Source organism: Mytilus californianus, unplaced genomic scaffold (assembly GCF_021869535.1).
Source record: "Mytilus californianus isolate M0D057914Y unplaced genomic scaffold, xbMytCali1.0.p SCAF_1, whole genome shotgun sequence".
Taxonomy (NCBI): domain Eukaryota; kingdom Metazoa; phylum Mollusca; class Bivalvia; order Mytilida; family Mytilidae; genus Mytilus; species Mytilus californianus.
The window spans coordinates 63,994,358-64,011,328 of record NW_026262581.1 but is presented as its reverse complement, the minus strand read 5'-3'; positions in this window follow the sequence as shown (position 1 = coordinate 64,011,328).

Here is a 16,971-nt window from a genome sequence, read left to right as displayed (position 1 = left end):
CAGGGTAATGTCATCCTACTATAGACTCATTACCCTCCGCCATTCGTTTTCCAGTAAAAATGTAACAAAAGGGAATATAACACAATCGGTACACTTTACAACCAAAAATTGCATATTGTGATTACCAGATTTCTTCGAATAAAATGTATTTATGGTTTACTGAATACAGCCAGTTCTGGAGTAATCATAATATCAGTCAAAACACAAGTAAGTGTACAATACAAATACAAATACAAAATTTTTATTAACCAATCACAGTGCCCGTATTAGGGCAGAATAATTACATTTTCATTATGACTATAAGACGAAACTCATATACTTCACATGATTTGAATGATTGAGTTGATTAAAACAATGAACATATACACATTTATTAAAGAAATGCTGCATACAATATAAATAATTGGCGAATAAAAACCAGCACTATGGATTTCACTTGGAACACAAAAATTTCATACAATAATAATAAAGGGGGACAGCACTTAAATCAATTATTCATTAGTGCATCTCTTTCTTTGGACAGTTGTTTTAAAAGTTTAAGAATTATATAAATGATATCTGTATCTTCATTGCTTAAAAGCCAAATTAGTTTGTTTTCATCAGAAAGTTTTCTTATATATACACCCTATCCTTTATGGAGAAATAAATATGTGAGATGCATGAAAAAGAATGCATATGTAATATAGGGAATACTGTTTAATATGACAAATTATCATTTATAATTTCCACACTTAACTCAGTAGAGGTGTCAAAAGAGCGATTGATTACTATTAATAGAAAGTAATATACAGACTTCTCGAATCCAATTTCTGACACTCTGTGATGAATCAGAACCTGAAATACTCAATAGGCTGATTGATAGAAATTAATACACAGGATTTCATTGGATTCTATAGTGTGTTCCCTATAATACATATGCATTCTTTTTCATGCATCTCACATATTTATTTCTCCATAAAGGATAGGGTGCCTTGGGTCCCCTATAAATCTTCAAATGATCATTTCAATCTTTTGATATACTAGTATTATACAAACTCTTTTTCTACCAAGTAACCTCTCCAAAAATTTTAAAAAATAAAAAAGGTTTAAATACATTCCTCGGATTTCAAATGTTTGGCATTGAGCGTTCCTGATGAAGGTAAATCCAGAAAAGCGCTTCGGACGCATGAAATTATTAAACGTGTTGTTTTCATTTTTTTTACATCGCTGTGTCGATACTTCTGCTGGTGGACTATCAGTCCCCGGGGTATCATCAGCTCATTAGTCAGTACTTCGGTACTGTCATGATTTATAACAAACTTTTCTAAAATTGTCCGTTTATAAATTTTGAAATTATAAAGAAACTAAGGTTTCAACTCCCTCAGGCAAAGTTCACCTTAGATGAATTTGGCTATTTGTTTTAGGTATTTTTGTTATATAGCTCTTCAACTGTTTCGGTACTTATGCATCCCTCGGATTTCAAATGTTTGGCATTGAGCGTTCCTGATGAAGGTAAATCCAGAAAAGCGCTTCGGACCCATGAAATTATTAAACGTTTTGTTTATTTTTTTTCCATTCGTCACAACTGAGTGCAACTCCATGGATACCATTCAACCTACTATTTTTTTTAGACCTGAAACAAGTCGAAAGCACAATTTGTATAATAAAATTGTAATATTCTACAATCCACAATCCTTATCATCTAGTTTGATAGTTAATTTAATTCAAACATTTCCATTTTCAGTGTAATAGGTCTTCCAGGTAAAAGTTTAATAAATTTCAAAGGAGAGGATCTTTTCAATTTTCTTTGGTTATTCCCTTAATTAAAAATGCTTTATTTGATTATACTGTTTATATATTTCAAATATAATTTAACAATCTGTTGGATTCTTTGTAACTGTAATGAAGAGTTTATTAAAATAAATTCCAAATTATTTCCGTTTTCCGCGAATAAAAATATTGTCAACTATTGTTTTAAAGGTTTTGTTTGGTAAAATTTGAATTCTTTCTAACTTTTTCCTTATTTACATATAAATTATCTTGATTTGACTGTTTGCAACTGACATACTCATTAACAAAGGAGGGACGAAAGATACCAGAGGGACAGTCAAACTCATAGATCGAAAACAAACTGACAACGCCATGGCCAAAAATAAAAAGACAAACAGACAAATAATAGTACAGATGACACAACATAGAAAACTAAAGACTAAGCAACACGAACTATGCCGTTATATAATAACATCTATTGATACATTTTAAACCCTTAAATAATTTCCGGGAAAGTTAAAAGATAATCAAACACTGCCACCATATCGAATTGTTGTATTACAACGGTGTCTTCCTGGAACGCCTACATTTTATACAAAATATATTCCTCGAATGCCTACAAAAAAAATTGAATAAATGTTGTTTTAGTAAATAGATAAAATTGAGAATGGAAACGGGGAATATGTCAAACAGACAACAACTTGACCAAAGAGCAGACAACAGCCGAAGGCAACCAATGGGTCTTCAATGTAGCGAGAAAATCCCGCACCCGAAGGTGGTCCTCAGCTTGCCCCTAAATAAAATTGTGTGCTAGTTCAGTGAAAATGGACGTCACACTAAACTCCAAAAAATATAAATGAACTAAAATTAAAAAAACATACAAGACTAACAAAGGCCAGATCTCCTGACTTGGGACAGGCGCAAAAATGCGGGGGGGGGGGGGGGGGGGGGGGGTTTAAACATGTTTTGTGAGATCTCAACCCCCCCCCCCCCCCCCCCCCCCTATACCTCTAGTCAATGTAGAAAAAAGAAACACATAGCAATACGCACAGTAAAACTCAGTTTAAAAGAAGTCCGAGTCCGATGTCAGAATAGGTAACAAAAGAAACTAAGCAAAATGACAATGATACATAAATGAACAAAGGACTACTAGCAGTTACTGTCATGCCAGCTCCAAACCTCAATTAAACTGATTGAAAGATTAGGTCTTCATCATATGAAAATCAAGTACAATCCCTCCCGTTAGGGGTCCAGTATCATACCATCATAAAATATACGAGAAGAACATAACCCGTATCATGCCAACAACTGGTTTTAGAATAAATGTGTTTATTTCCGATGCAAAGACCCTATGAGTGAATCAATATTAATACCAAAATATGCAATCTTTAATGACTTGACAACAGTATCGTAACTATCATTTCCGAATAAGTCTGTTTAAAGGTTTGGTTAGCTTTTGAGGTGAATGCCGACATTTTTGTGCTTTGTAAAGAATATTACCATAAAATATTGGATGTGAAATACCTGAACGTATAAGATGTCTGCATGTTGATTTATATTTACGATGGATGTCCTTGTACTGATGATAAAATTTAGTAAATGTTTTGACTAGTTTGTGATATCGAAAACCCTGGTGTAATAATTTTTCAGTAATACAGAGATTTCTTTCGTTGAAATCAAATACGTTGTTACATACACGAGCGAATCGAACAAGTTGAGATATATAAACACCATAAGATGTTGTGATAGAACAAAATTAAATAATTAGGAAAAGGGTTACCTTAGTGTAAAGGTAAACATTATTTTTTGCCTTAAAAATATCTTTTTTTCAATAAAAATTTCATTCAAATGAAATGGAATGATGACAAGAAAAATAATATTATGATTTGAAAGTAAAACAATAATAAAAAGAAAAATAGTGTTAAAATTCAGAAATAAAAATAATAAATTGAAACAAATAAATGAAAAAAACAACTGTTTAAAGTACATATTTAAATAAAAATTCGCAAGGGTTCCGCGGAATCAAGTGTCTCGCCTACTTTTGCTGTTGTCTATGTTTTCAGCGTGATAGGGGAATGCACATAATAGATTTACAGTTAATGAAATAAAGTGTTTGAAATGTATGAAAGAAGTTATGCTTGTAAAAAATGAATACAGTATGCAATAAAATCTATAGATTTATAAAAGAGTTGAAACATAAATTTATTGAATGAACAAATGATAAAGATAATTCTTATTTTGCTTGATGATTTATCCCTTAATTCAGACGACGACGGAATATAGGATCGTTATGTCTCGCTTTTGCGATAAAAGTCGCAGGCTCAACAAAAATGGGGAAAAAATTATTTAAAATTTTCCTCTAGATACTATCTTTTGATTGTAAGAAGCTTCTGTCCAAGTTTGGTAAAAATCCAGGATGGTTTATGAATCTAATAAATGTTTTACAAACTTTAACTGCAGACTGTATGTAATGTTAACTGGAAGAAAAACTAAGTCCATTTATAAGTAATATACAGAAAAACAGGAAATAAATTTTTACAAAATTTCCTTCTAGATACTAGCTTTTGATCATAAACAAGCTTCTGTCCAAGTTTGGAACAAATCCAGGATAATTTAAGAAAGTTATTAAAATTTTTAAAACTTTAACCACAGAGTGAATGTAATGTTAACTGGCAGAAAAACTAAGTCCATGTATAAGTAAAATACGGACAAACAGGATTTTGTTTTACAAAATTTACTTCTGGATACTATCTTATGATCTTAAACAAGCTTCTGTCCAAGTTTGGTAGAAATCCAGGAAAAAGCGGTAACCTTCAACCCAAGACTCTGTCATATAATCAGTAAAATTATGTTGTAGCTGGTATGTTGTCAGCTTTACCAATGTCCTCTTAAGTTGTAAGCCAAACATCCTCAACAAGGTAGGGTAGAACGAGAGATAATACTGCGGCTTGTCGTTTAAGTCGAGTGATATCTTCATTTTCTTTATAGTATAACTACAGTCCATATTTCTGTGTCTTTCGCCAAATACACAGGGTAAAGTGGAAGAAGCAGCCTTTCACGGTTATCCCTGGGAACACTTTCCCTGTTGCGTTGTTGGTTTCAGTCTCGTAATCAATAAATACTGTTTCTGGTTGAAGTTGTAACTGATGAAGTTGAGCGATGTAACGTATGTGGTTGAAGAAGCGAGAGTAGATAATCTCGTCTTTTCCTGACAGTAAAATATACACTAGTGGGAACATATAAATTGAAAGAAGAAAGTGCTTGCTTGGACGCAGATTACTGTTCAAATTATGTCATTTGTAAAGCTTCAAGTTGGCTACTGTACAGTGGCATTTATATTTTATTTTTTAGAATTGATTATTTTTTTATATTAAATTTCAGAACAAAGTATTCATTAAAATTAAAAAAATAAATAAGGTGAAAAATAGAAATAAATTTGAAATGTGTCTTTATTTACTTTTTACATTTTTTCCCAGAATGTACCAACAATTTAGAAATTTTGTCGATACTTTGTCAAAATGATGAACATTTTTTTAATATATTTTTTAAACAATTGTCAAATTCAATACATTTTCCTGGTAAATTTATAAAATATCTTTGCACATTTTCTAATGATAGAAATGATAAAGGTAAAACATATGACTATAATTCAGAAATGAACTATAATTGTTAAAACAAAAAAACACCCTTTGTTTTATATAAACCTACCTACACTCCTGGTTTGCCCACTTTTAATTATATCAATTATCTATAAGTAAAGAAAACAAAAAAGACAAAAGGTTTAATGAGCATACAATTGTATAGTCTGTTCCAACTTTATAGGTACAGTATAAAGTTTATCTGTGTTTTTTATATATTAAGGTATTTGTCATTTTGTAGTTCCATTTGTATTTGTATAGAGTATAATATATTAATATTTTTTTTTCTAATTATTTAGTATCAATTCAATTGATTCATTTAACATACAACTAATGACAAAACAATGACATTCATTTGTAAAAGTGTCTTAATAATTCAACAGTTTCTAAATGATTATGATATAAATACACCAATATATGATAAAGTTTTCTTTTATTGCAAACATAATTTAAATAATTTATGAATCAAATTTATACATGCATTGCATAAGGAAATAAATAAAGCACTGTGGTTAAAATAAGTAATATCGGGCACTATATGTAAAATCATGAAAAAACAACATTTTATATATATTTCACAAGTCACAGAGTAGTCTTATGACATTGATGAGTCCTTGTTGGTATCTGTCTTTCAGTAGTTGAAGTCTGGTGTCTATAACCCTGTGTCGTCGTCTTTTAGGTAGGCATGCTCTTCCGGCTACATACTGGATAATGGTACATTCTGCTAGTTCGTGGGTCTTCTTGAGTAACTCGATGGTCTCGTAGATGTTGGGGTGGGCATGTTAGAGTCTCTTCTAAATTTTGTTGGTTGTGTCATCCTTCAAGGTGCTTGGTGGTGTAGGGTCCCTTGGTGAAGTAGTGGTTCCATAAAAAGCGGTATCCTTCAACCCAAAACTCTTTCTCGTAATCAGTAAATGATATTGAAACGAGTATGTTGTCAGCTTCACCAAATTGTCTTCTAAAGTTGTAAGCCAAACATCGTCAACAAGGCTGGGTGGAACGAGAGGTAATACTGCGACTTGTCATATAAGTCGAGTGATGTCTTCATTTTCTTTATAGTATGACTGTAGTCTTCATTTCTATGCCTTTCGCCAAATACACTGGGTAAAGTGGAGGGAGCAGCCTTTCACGGTTACCATTGTCCGTGCTGAGTTGTTGGTTGCATGCATTTACATTTTATTTGTTAAGATTAATTGGGATTTTTTTTTATATTAAATTTCAGAAAAAAAGGTATTTATTAAAATTAAGAAAATAAATAAGGTGAATAAATAAAAAGAAATTTTAAATGACACTTACTTTATCCTTAAGTTTCATTATTTTACTTTTTACATTTTTTTTCAGAATATACTTTACAATTTAAAAATTTTGTCGATAATTTGTCAAAATAATAAACGTTTTTGCATATCTTTTTTTAATAATCGTCAAATTCAATACAATTTCTTGGTAAATTTATAAGATTTGTTTTGCACATTTTCTTTGATTTAATGGTAGAATTTAGTATCTTTCATAAAATTTTACAGGTAAAATAAAGGTAAAAAAATATAACTACAATTAAGAAATAAACTATAATTGTTAAAACAACAAAACACCTTATGTTTTTATAAACATGCAATTAAATGTGGGCAAACCAGGATGACACCAAAATTATCACCTTGGATTTAAATTGGAAGACTCAGCTTACCTGCACAGATTATAATTACTGTTTGTTTGGACTACACTTAATTTTAATGAGACACTATGCCTTGAATGCCTACACTTTTTTACCTGTATTTTGTCGGCAGATCAAAAGGTGTAGGCATTCAAGGAATAAACCATTACAACTATAATGATTTATTTTAAGAACTTACCGATATATTTGTTACATATCTATTTTACGGAAACACGTATTAGGCATAGCGTTTTGTCAAAAATTAATTTGCAGTAAATACTAGTAATAATAAACCACCAAAATCCACTGGAATTATTTGTCACACAAATATCCACAAATAATTTTAATATGGAAATGTTTTCCAGTCTAACCAAAATCAAATTTTATTTAGAAATTAGAGAATTCATATAACTCCCTGACTGGGGCGATACACATCTTGATTTCTTTCTATCAAAATGTAAGAAATATGTTTATTCAAAGAAATCCCCACGCGAAAATTGTTCGAAAAATATGGTAATTAGTGTTGTGACTAAATGTCTTGAAAACGGTCTCCGCCAATGTCGACCCACCTGAATCCAGGCTCTCTATCTTGTGCAGTCCATGGTTCCAAGGGACTATGGTTAATTCCGAATTCCGGTCCTTCAATGGTCTGACTAAATACCCTCTGGCAACTACAAGAATAGGTAGCGCATATATGAAGTTAGGTTTTCTGAACAAATTGTGCGTTAAATAGTCTATGTATTTAAAAATCAATAAAAAAAAGATGTTACTCTTGATAATATTTTTTTTTGGCAGAATTACACGTTATGACTTAACCAAAAGCTGGATTCAGTATTGAGGTATATTACAATCAAAATAAATTTAATAAGGCTTGTTGCGGTAAAACCGATAAATATGAAAAATGATTTTCTTCAATAGAGGTTTTCTTTTTGTAAACGATTCACAAAAAAACATGCCAATCAAAAATATTTAATCAAAAACAATGTAGGTGTTAAAACATTGTTATATACTGTATATAATCTATACCATGAAAATAATCGCTATGCAGAAGATGTATGTTTATCTTTTGAGGATTTGATAAATGTATAACAAGTCTTACATTGCTTAAGAGATGAAGAAAAAGACTTTCGCCAAATACTCAATAGCAAAGCATGAATATTTGCTGTGATTTGTAAATCAATCGCAATTCGATCGCAAACATGAATTACTGATTTGAGAATAGAAATATATTTATTGCCTTTCATTGTGATGTGATCTCATATTCTACTTTCAGGAAAACTATTTTATATAGACTTAACGAAAAGACTGAAGTAGAGATGCATATGTTATTTGCAACTACTTTTCTCTTCATACGTTTGTCTAGCTTTTTCAGTCATTTTAATGAAAGCAAAACTAAGCCTTTCTCAACAATTTTACCATAATTGAAAATAAACAAATATGAAATGTTTTTAAAAACAAAAGTCTTTAAAAATTTACTCACTAAAAGATGATATGATTATATAGCACCGGATTGTTATATTGGAAGTAGCCATGACTACACAGGAACCTACAGCAAAACCGTTTCCAACAGAGATTGTCAAGGATGGAACGAAAATTATCCACATACAGTAAGCCATACGCCAATTTATCCAATAGACTATTCCACAAATTACTGTCGCGCCACGTCAATCGACAGCAAGTTATGGTGTTACACTACAGACCCAGACACAAACTATCAATTTGAAAATTGTCCGATTATTCCATGTAAGTAGATTGAATATATATATACATGTATAGCAATAAACAATTTTTGATTAATGCATATACCATTATAACTAAATTACTGCATTTGTATCTAGGTTTAATGGATTTTAAGAGCGTTTGAAGTGTTCTGTCTTCAAGGGAAAAAATCAAATCATAAGTTGTATATATGAAAAAGTTTACACAGAAACTCTTGTTTTCGGTACAGAAGACAATATTATACCCAGCTTGCAGGGAATAGTAACTAGTGATCGAGTTTTAAAGATATAAATAAAACAGAATAGCACAAAAGAAAATCACGACCCATTAATAGCTAAATTTTAATTTTTGTTCTAAGTTTTAATACGATTCACCTAAAATTTTGTACAATTTGATGGATGGATTGATTGTTGATTCCTTAAAGATCAGTGGCAAATATTTTAAGCATTTTCAGGGTGAGAAAAAATTGAAAACTAATACGAAAGGTAGGCTATACTAAGAAGTTCGTCCCAGGAAGGCTGGAAAATTAAGACTGCCACTTGAAAATGAGGGTAATTTGGATAAGGCAAACAAATTAAGTCTTACAGTAGGCCACCTATGGAAATTTATTGTATAAAGGATATTGACGTAAAAAGGGGGCACTCGGCATCAGATTTGAAGTCCCCATTGAGATCGAACGTGGCTTCGTATTTATGCATCCCGTAAAGCCAAACGGACGCCCAACTTCAACAATGGTTTATATACCTCCAATTAACACTTTTGGTTTGAATATGACGAACATTGAATGTCTTAATATTGTAAAATATATTTTAATAGGTTTTGCTTGTGGTGTTTTGGATTCGCCACAAACTTGACTTCCGAAAACAACTTGGTCTACTACTTTTACGCATGTTGGAGTGATAACATTTCAGTGTATGTCATTTACACAGGGGATACCAGAGAAACACTGCCCGGTGTCTTCATGTAGAAGCGATACCCAATGGTCAACGGATTATAATATTTCATGTACAAGTTAGTATCATTATTGAAAGCACACCTTGAAGTTTGAATTGTATAGAGTGATCAATTAAAGAATGTTATTTGGAACATTGTTATATAATAATTCCTATAAGTTATGACAAATGTGTTGTTCTACTCATAGTGAAATCATTTAAACATAGATTAGCGAGAGGTAGAGCTGCAATACATTTAAAGTTCTAATCGAATTGACTTTATTAGGTAACATCACAAATCTTCAGAAAAATGGATTATCGAATATAGCTATATAATACATAGCAAGTACAAGAACAGCAGATTCTCAATTCTAATACTCAAAAGAAAATATAATAGATCATCCGTAATATATTCAACCAAAAATGTCCCATGTAAATCTATTTGTCCCATATAATTATGATTTCTCTCAGATACAAAATGTTTCCGGAATAGTTATGTTGGTAATGAAAGTCTGAGACTACTATAACACAAATTTTTATAGTAGTCTCAGTGAAAATTAACAATTTTTATTTGAGTCCTAAATTAGAGGCAAAAGTAGTTTAACGATGTTCAAATCTCACAAATCCAGCCAGAACGTACAACACACGGTAAAACAAAAAATGATGGATGACCTTTTTGTTTTTTGCGTTCAATATCGTAGCAGCTATATGTCTAAGATATCTATCTATGTTGAACGATATGCTACGTAGCTAGGCTATCCAATTTACGTCATTAATAATAACCTATCCGACGCCATTTTGGATTCTCTAGATAGCATGCATTTTTTTAGGCTATCTAGATCTATTTAGCGGCTAGGCTAGCTATACGTTCAGTATAGTCAAAATCTACGTAGCCCTACGTAGCAGCTATGAAATTGAACGCACTCCCGCGGGTAAGCGTCTCCTGAATACATGCATCACCTGTCATGCGAATCCTTAGCTATTTATTGCATGCAGGGTTGCGTTCAATATCTTAGCAGCTAGTATAGCTACTATGTCCTAGATATCTATTTATGTTGAACGATATGCTACGTATAGTAGCTAGGCTATACAATTGACGTCATTAATGATAACTTATCCGACGCCATTTTGGATTCTCTAGATAGCATGAACTTTTTATGCTATGATATCTTGATCTATTTTAGCTAACGTCACAGTACCCAAATTGCACCGAGTACCCAATTTACACCTATTTAATGAAAATAGCAGAGGAAATCTTACAAGTTTTCCTAGAGACTAAACAATTTGTATTTTTATGATTTGACACTTTGCACGTCTTTCAACACCGGTAAATATATTTAAATATACACAAAAAATTCACAGTATATATAAACAGATGAAGTGTTCACTGGAGAAAGTAAAATGTACGGAAACGTCGCCATGCGACGTCCACAAAAAGTCACCTCTTAAAAATTAGCAAATAAAATATGTTACAAGCATTCATTTCTTAAAAAATGAATAGTAGGCATGGACTAATGTCAAATTGTTCTAAATATTTAAAGAAATAAAACAAAATATCTGTTATTCGACTTTTAAGGATGTGAATTTAAGCATGGATGCAATTTAGGTACTCCTCATATACAGAATCATTGATCGTTTGGAGGTCTGTTCAAACCCATTTTTCTATGATTCAATATGGATTCAAAATTAAATTGGTGGAACTATATAGTAAATAATAATACATCTACAAAATAAACACAGAATGGAAACTTTTGTCTAGATCATAAATAAACGTAGGTGAAAAAACTGTCAAAAATAGGTGCAATTTGGGTACCCTCACGTTATACGTTCAGTAGTCGAAATCTACGAAGCCCTACGTAGCAGCTATGATATTGAACGCACCCCAGATAATAATGATTTGTCTCAGTTTATAAAAAAAAAGATCACACGACTGCACTTTTTGTCTGAAATTGTAATTTTAATTTGTACACAAAATAAATAGTATTTATAGCTTGTTTATTTCAGATGAAGAATGTTACATAATAAGTACTGGATACAAAGGGAAAGTTCACTGTACTGTGTCCGGTATTACGTGCCAACATTGGAACAAAAATAAACCTCATATACCTCACTACCAACTTGATGTCTCTGCATCAACCTATTGTAGAGATCCGGCAAACCCAGATTTAAGATGTGAATTTTGTCCTGTTCCAAAGTGCTGAAAGACTGAAATCATTTGGTAAAACTAAAGAATATCCAGAAATATAAAGAAATACATATCAAAATGTCTTTTTTTGGTGTATGTCGTTGTGTAACTGTCTCATTGGTGTATAACACATATCTCTTTTTATTCATAAACATCTGAATCAAAGTTAAAATTCAAGCATGGTTTTAATATTATTTGTTGAGAAGACTCATTTGACTGATTTTTAACAGCCATGAAACGTGGGTTGAAAAAAAATTGTTCCAAATTATGTGGACAAGAAGACCTATCATTTTTTTTATATTGTGCACTTATTTATATAGATATTTTGAATAAAATGCCTTTTTAATGTAGCATAAAACACTAAGTTTTTGGATGTATATTTTTTACGAAGAATACTTAAGTTTAAATAATTTTTTGTCAATTTTAGGTATTTCAATTTACAAAATTTACTATTTGTTTTAATGATTAAATCAACAGATTAAACAAATGTTATATATTTACCAACAGAATAGGGCAGTTGTAGTACTTAAAGGCAGCTTCCTACTTTAAGACCGTATACAATATTAACTGCTTACTAGCTTGTTAATTATCGTTGCTTTGGCAAAGTTTTGGCATACGAAATTACATGTAACAAACACTAAACATATTTCGATACATCAGACTTTTTATTTACTTTCGTATGTTTTTCATCTAAACAATAATTCATTACACTTCAAATAAATACGATTTACACATCCTACACATCTATTCGGACGTCTACTGTCTTACGTTTATATCAAAGAAACACAAATCTTGCAGAGTCAGACTTTTAAAGCTTTTCTCTTTTCATTTTCTAGAGTGAGCTTGATTTTATTCTCCAATACGATACAAGTCGATATCATTAGATGTTGGTTTATGTATATGTCTATTTTGTAGCCGGGACTAGAAGTACTGAAGTCGTCATGTATAGGGAATTAGTTGGATGGTTTTCTCTGCTTGCAATAGCTTTCTGTATGTTTTCTCACTTTATTTTCTTACTAACCCACTCTTACCGTGAGCAGCTGGACAGATTTCAGAGTGGAATAGACATCGCTTATCCTTCTGGAGAACCTTATTGTGTCTGTAGTTTCATTGGGGTGCATGTTTGTCACTTGTTATCTTCTTAGTTTCTAAAGAAAGTGTGGAGATATTATGGAGATGGGTATGTCTTTCCATAATTAATGATTCCTTGTTCATTGTATTGCACCTTCATCAATACCGGGGTTATATAGTAATCACTATGTCCGTCCGCCGTCACCTATTATCTGCAACTCTTCCTAAAATTGAAAGGATCCTTCCCATAAAATAAGAGTGACCCCACTTTTTTTACATATAGTCGCTGATGATATGGTGTGTTGGTGTGTTCCCGATTCAATGTCCCAGTTTTCGAAATTACAGGTAAAAAGGTAAAGAAATTTTGTGGGACAATCGGGAAGATGTTTGTGGAACAATTGGGAAGTTTAAATGTGGGACAATTGGGAATTGCTTTGATTGTGATTATTTTTTTAAGTGTGTACTGTATTATATTATTTATGTTACTCATAAAATTTGAAATAAACATAGAGAAAAGATGGTATTTAAATATTTTATTTTGTTTTGTGATATCTTGTTAAACTACTGTCCAAATAATGAACAATTATAAAAAAAGAAATAGATATATTTTAACTTCATAAAGGATTAAATAGACTCTTATAACATAAATAGTAAATTGAACATATAGTACATAATTGAAAAATTTAGAAGTATCAATGATAAAATAGAATTAAATTTAAAGGTGCTTTCAAGAGAAATACAGAGAGATAAGAATAATTTTACATGTTACAAATTTTCAGGGATTTTTTATAAAATTGACAGGTTTTAGGCAGATAATAGATGTATAATTCATAAAACAAAAAAATAAAACATATTTCATATAATAAGTCTGACTATAAAATTGTCCAAGTAAGCATTCAATTCAAGCGAACAAAAAAGGGAAATTGTTTTTGTTTAAATATTAATAAGAAAATACTTGAATTAGAAAATCATCAACATAAAACGAAATAATGTGAAGATATGTTGATTGTATAGATATCTGGTCTAACTTTATACAATAAAAAGAAATTGACCCCAACCGGGTCAAACCAAAGAATGGAAAGTTGGAATTTGCTGCTTCTCCTCACTTACTTAGAATATATGTCTGTTATCTTGTGAACTAGCACGTTAAAAGTTCGGCTTGATAAGAAGATGTGGTATGAGTGCCAATGAGACAACTCTCCATCCAAGTCACAATGTGTAAAAAGTAAACAATTATAGGTCAAAGTACGGCCTTCGACACGGAGCCTTGGCTCACATCGAACAGCAAGCTATAAAGGGCCCCAAAATGACGAGTGTAAAACAATTCAAACAGGAAAAACCAACGGTCTATTCTATATAAAAAACGAGAAACACTAATGAAGCACACCAACAAACGACAATCACTGTACAACAGGCTCCTGACTTAGGACAGTTCTTTTCAAAGAAGGCTTCATATCCATCTAACACCAACAAGTTCTCGTCCTGCTTATGCGTTCAACTTGCCACTGGACGTTTAAAAGCAATAAAGTCATCTTTTTAAATAAAATTGTATATGTTCAGAGGACACTGATGACATTACTGGGCCACATTTATCACTTTTCCCCAAGTGAGAATATAGGTTGAGACCTTGCCCTCTATTTTATTAAATTGATTACGTCAATTCTAATTATTAGGTAACAAAATAACTTATGCTTATGTTACATTGTGATTGTAAATGTTGTTTTTAAATCAGTCTCTAGACCTTTCAGTCTGAGCGCTCATACAAATGAAAAGAATGAAAAAATTGCGTCAATGTGTGTAAGATTTAAATAACAACTTTAAAATAAAAAAAAATATTGATATTTGATTTGTAAAAACCTAGTAACATTATAGTAACATTACAGATATCCTTTATTACATATATGAAAACAAAGTAAAATTAAAATTTACATTATAGTAACATTACAGATATCCTTTATTACAAATATGAAAACAAAGTAAAATTAAAATTTACATGACTGTGCTAGATTATATCGACTTTTGATATCTTGGGAAACTATTAAAAAAATATATGAAAAAACAATTATTGTAAGAAAAACATAAATATTTTTTGTTAATGTTTTAATATATATCTTTAAAAAGACCCATTTTTACAATATTTTAGTTAAGAACTGAACAGGTGAATTACAGGTAAATTTCAAGATGCCAGTCCTTAAGAGGACGCCCTAATCCTAAAAAATGTTTTAGTCTAATTATCAAATGTTGGATAAATATAGATTCTTACATTGATACCAGTGGATTATCGGATTTATCCAATCGAGATAGTTAAATTATCAATTTTAAAGTCCGAGCCTTGGCGAGGACTTTAAAGTTTATAATTTAACTATCGAGATTGGATAAATCCGATAATCCACGAGTAACTATGTAAGAATCTGTTTCTCTAATGATTAAAAAATAAATTTTCCTTTTTTGCTAAACTAAAACCCCCTTCGAGTGCCTTCCACTTTCCATAAAGTTGTCAATTTCATTAACACCTGTTAGCATATTTTGATGCATCCAGTGAGCTGAGAAAGGTTATGACCCTTAAACTCATCCAATCATCATCTGAGATCACTGGCAACCACACGTTGATTAAATTTTTTTATACAATGGGTTCGGAAAGGGATAAATTTCCATAGAATTAGAGAAACGTGACTATATGTTTTATCAATTGTGTATACAGAGACCGCGGCGGATAGTAAACTAATAATAAAAAGTAAACACATGAAACTGCGAGCTACTGCTCACTGATGATACCCCCGCCGCAACTGAATAATTTTAATAGTGTAAAAATATGTAAGTGTTCGGTAAACAGGAAGTTGTTGAGTGATGAATCTGAAAACGCATCACAAGATATAGCTGACTTATATAAACCCTGAAACCAAATTTCAGAAATCCTTATGATGTAGTTCCTGAGAAAGCTGCGACGAAAAATATTCATGGGACGGATGGACGGACTGACGGATGGACGGATGGATGGACGGACGGACGGACGGACGGACAGAGGTAAAACAGTATATCCTCACTTTTTTAAAGCGGGGGTATCATTAACTAAGAATACAAAGTAAACAAATAATTATTTCTAGTATATTTATGGAAGTCTAACAGAGAAAAACACGAATATAATTGAAATTAAAAGAAAACAAAAAATATCGGATTTGGAAAAAAAAGGGAAGGACAAAACTGTCCTGTCAACAAACTCTTTTGTCGCAAACCCCTCCATTTCAAAGATGCTGGATCGTGCCTGGTGTAATTTTAAGGTGTCGTTAATAGTCTTTGGGATAAGTTTCTTATCTTAACAATTTATGAATGAAGTTGAGTATACATAAAATTCATAAAATTCATAGTTAAACCACTTAAACCACGAGGGGTTGATATGTACCCCTTTTTGTTTCAACTGTCCAATGTTACACATATGGAAATTTTATAAAAAAATAATCCACAGCCTTGTCCCTTGTACTCTTATGATTGACAGTTACGTGCTTACTAGATAGATGATTACTGCATGCACTGATAGTAATTATTTTCCTAAAACAAGTTTATAAATAAAGATATCGGTTACAAGTAGAAATATGGCCTATTCAAGTACACCTTCTACGGTGCACTCGACGACGACTTTAGGATTGTAAATGTTGTTTATATTGATTGATTGTTGTTTTTTAAAGGGCCATTAGCTGCCTCCAAAAAAGAGGGTATATTGGATAGGGACAGAAATTTTGTTTTGCAACAGGCTACCTACGGACCCCTTAAATAATTGTTGAAAGAGTTCTTACGAGGCATCGGATTGAACGTCCCCATTCTGACCGGACATGGCTGCGTACTTTTACATCCCGCACAACAAAACGGACTCCCCACTTTGGCGAGGATTTTGCTGCCGGTCGAAAGAAAACCAAAGTGACCATATTTCTATTACCCTGTCACCCTTGGGGGAAAAGCTTGTTCACCACTTTTTGTCAACAAAAAATGATAGAATATCCCGGTAACATGCAATTATACAATGAATATTGATGT